Source organism: Mustela erminea, chromosome 9 (genome assembly GCF_009829155.1).
Source record: "Mustela erminea isolate mMusErm1 chromosome 9, mMusErm1.Pri, whole genome shotgun sequence".
NCBI classification, from domain to species: Eukaryota; Metazoa; Chordata; class Mammalia; order Carnivora; family Mustelidae; genus Mustela; species Mustela erminea.
In genome coordinates, this window is record NC_045622.1 from 23502487 (window position 1) to 23506684 (window position 4198).

A 4198-nucleotide genomic window follows, 5' to 3' on the forward strand; every position below is an offset into this window, starting at 1 on the left:
AAATGTAAGCTCCATGAGCCTCAGATTAAAAATCTAGTCTCAGAAACTTGCCGGAGACTTGAGAGAAAGCTTGCATCCATGAAACAAAACCAGAATGCAATAAAACAGGAAATATTAGAGAATAGTAAAAAAGCTCTTAAAAATTCAATATATAGGGGTGCCTGGGTGGCTCAGTCATTAGGCGTCTTGCCTTCGGCTCTGGTCACAATCTCAGGATCCTGGGATTGAGCCCCACATCGGGCTCCCTCCTCAGCTGGAGCCTGCTTCTCACTCTCCCACTCCCTCTGCTTCTGTTCCCTCTCTCGTTGTGTGTGTCTCTCTGTGTCAAATAAATAAATAAAAATCTTTAGAAAAAATTCAATATATAAAATCAAAATTTAGAAATATCTTTAAAACACTAATTCAAAAATATATATGCACCCTTATGTTTATTGCAACATTATTTACAATAGCCAAGATAACAAAGTGTCCATCAATAGATAAATGGATAAATAAGATGTGATATATATATATACACATATATATATGTGTGTGTATATATATATATATATATGTGTATATATATATATATATACACATATATATATATATATAATGAAATGTTAGTTAGCCATAAAAAAAAAATAACATCTTGCCATTTGCAACCACATGTTTGGATATGGAGAGGATTATGTTTATTGAAATAAGCCAGTCAGAGAAAAATAAATGCTGTATGATTTCACTTACATGTGGAATCTAAGAGAAAAACAAATGAATGAAGAAAAAAAGAAATAAAGAGAAAAACCAAGAAACAGAGTCTTAACTATAGAGAACAAACTGATGGTTACCAGAAGGGATGTGGGAGGCAGGATGAGTGAAATAGGTGATAGGGATTAGGAAGGGCACTCACCATGGTGAGCACTGAGTAATGTATAGAACTGTTGAATCACTATACAGTATACCTGAAATTAATATAATACTCCATATTAGCTATAGTGGAATTAATTTTTTTTAATCTTGGAAAATTGTTAAATATAATTTTGAGATCTCACTGCTAGGCAAGCTGATGGAAAATTGAATAGGAAAGATGAAAAAAAATTAGAGTATAAGTCCATAATATCCTATTGACAACCAATAGGATTTTCATGAAGAAATGAAGAAATTATCAATGAAATGTTAAAATATTTTTCATAATTAAAACATTTGTCATTAGATTGAAAGGACATTGAATATTAAGGGAATTATTATTATTTTTTAAAAAGGAGCCAGGGGTGTCTGGATGACTCAGTCAGTTAAGCAAATGACTCTTGATTTCATTTCAGACCATGATCTCAGGGTCATGAGATTGAGCCCCACCTAGGGCTCCATGCTGGACATAGAGTCTGCTTAAGATTCTTTCCCTCTGCCCCTCCCCCCACCAAGAAAGAAAGAAAGAAAGAAAGAAAAAAAGAAAGAAAGAAAGAGATTATCCAAACCAATGTACATCAAGCTCACGTGGGCAGCACATGTACTAAAATTGGAACAATACAGAGGTTAGCATGGCCCCTGCATAAGGATCACATGCAAACCAGTGTACCTCATTATGAAACTTCAGTGTATCAGGGAGAAAAAGAAGTTCTAAAATCATACAGAAAAGGGAGTGTGCTTGAGATTCTCTACTTCTGCCCCTCCTGCCATTTACACACACATTCTTACTCTCTCAAATAGATAAATAAACAAATAAATAAAATCTTAAAAACAGCAACAAGCAAATATTATCAGGATGACAGCTGGGCAATAGGCCTGAGCAAGGCCAGTCTAAACTGAAAAAGAAGGACTGTAACTTCTGTAAGGGAGGTCTTCAGGAGAAAATTGGAACTGCGACATTTTTCAGGGAGGATTGACCATGGGGAAAGTTTTATAAAATTATGATTAAAAAGAAAGAGCAAATTTAAAGCACTAAATATGCACATCTGATGTATTATTTTTGAAAATATACAAAGAATCCTTAAAACTCAATAAGGAAAAGAAAAATTGAAAAGTGGCCTTACGATCTTAAAAGACACCTCAAAAAAGAAAATATACAAATGGAAAATGAGCATATGAAAAGATGTAAATATATGTCATCAGAGAAATACAAATTAAAACAACAATTAGATACCACCACACACCTATTAGAATGAGCAAATTTTCAGAAATTTGACATTAAATGTTGTCAAGTAAATAGAGCAGTAGGAATTCTCATTCATTGATGGTGAAAATGGAAAGTGGGACAGATACTTCAGAGGACACTTTGAAGTTTGCAACAAAATTAAACGTATTCTTATCCTATAACCCAGCAATTGCACTTCTTGATATTTACCCAAAAGTGTTGAAACCTTATGTCACAACAAAAAACGAAAAAACCTACACACAGATATTTATAGCAGCTTTATTCCTAATTGTCAGAACTTGGATGTCCTTGAGTAGGTAAGTATATAGGTAAGTTCTGGTACATGCAGATAATATTCTATTCAGAGCTAAGATGAAATGAGCTATCAAGCCATGAAGAGACATGGAGGAAACTTAAATGCTTATTTTTAAGTGAGGAAAGTCCATCTGAGAAGGCTGTGAACTACATGATATTCTGGGAAAGGCAAAACTATGGAGAGAGTAAAAGGATCAGCAGTTGTTAAAGGTTGAAGTGGTGGAGAGGTATGAATATGTAGATCACAGAGAATTTTTAGGGGCGCGAAAATCTCCTATATGATACCTTTATCCAAACCTACAGGATATCTAACACCAGGAATAAACTGTAATGTAAACTGTGGGATTAGGGTGATTATGATGTACCAATCGATGTAGGCTAATCAATTGTAAATAATGTATCACCTGGAGTGGGATGTTGGTAATGGGAAAGGTTGTTCACGAGTTGGGGTAAGGAGTATGTGGAAACTCTCTGTACCTTCTTCTCAGTTTCAATGTGACCCTAAAACTGCTCTTAAGACAATAAACTCTTAATAAGCAGACAGTTGTTAAATAGACAGTAATAATAGACAAAAAGTCATTAATTAGGTCACCCTAATCATTCTAAAGACTTAATAAAGTCTTAAGAACAGTTAGAGAGAACATAACTGTTCTCTCTGGATTTGTGAATGAATACATTTTATTTTGTTTTTAAAAATAAGGGACGCCTGGGTGGCTCAGTTGGTTAAGCAGCTGCCTTCGGCTCTGGTCATGATCCCAGTGTCCTGGGATCGAGTCCCACATCGGGCTCCTTGCTCAGCAGGGAGCCTGCTTCTCCCTCTGCCTCTGCCTGCCATTCTGTCTGCCTGTGCTCTCTCTCTCTCCCTCTCTCTCTCTCTGATAAATAAATAAAATCTTTGGAAAAGAAAAAAAAATTAAACATAGTTGGCACATGGAGAAGTGTCTATTGTTTTCAAAAGGAAAATGACTTACATAGCAGTCAATAACCTGGTCTGCCCCTCTCTTTCACCCACTCTTCTAAGCTTTAGCCATGCTTAACTTGCCTCCATTTCTCAAGAATGTCATGCTCTCTTGTTCTTTGGACTTCACACACACCATTTAAATTTATCTCTAGTGTTTTTGCCACTCCTCCTCCATATGTTCCATCCTTTTCACCTGAATAACTCCTACTTATTCTTGAGATCTTGGTCTACATACTTCTTTCTCCCTGAGATGTCTGTTGTATGCTTCCAGAGTACCTTGTCATAAATACTCATTCTCAGATAATTATTGTTTAATTTTCTGTCCTCTCCAAAAAAATTTAAAAAATTTAAAAAATTTGTACTGTTCTTAGGTTAAGAACACATTGCCTGGCACATAGTAGGTGGTAATCAGTTACTAAGTATATGACTTAGTCTGTGAATGAGACATAGTGTATTTAGTGCACTAGGAGGTTAGTCAGTGAACTTTGGATTTGGTTAATAAATATTTATTATATACCAATAATTTGTAAACATGGCAATATAATGGATAAAAATTGATTTTCAAAAGCTTTTCTTCTTTTCCTTCAAGAAGTTGTTATTATGGTGGGAGGGGTGGAGAACAGAAATACTGTTAAAGATTGAAAAATGCAGGTGTTATTTGAGTCAGGACCAGCTACCTTCAAGGTTTTATGTGGGTACATGAGTATTATGATTCATAAAGATGCCTCTAATGCTTTTTTTTTTGTTTTTTAAGAGAGTGACTGACTGAGAGCAGGAGTAAGGGGCAGAGGGAGAGGAAGAAAGTGAACCCT

General features: G+C 35.2%; 1 pseudogene; it reads left to right on the plus strand.

Annotated features, from left to right (window-relative positions):
• Positions 1-1473: 1473 nt before the first annotated feature.
• On the plus strand, positions 1474-1569 carry LOC116600448 (annotated as a pseudogene).
• The last annotated feature ends 2629 nt before the right edge of the window (positions 1570-4198 follow it).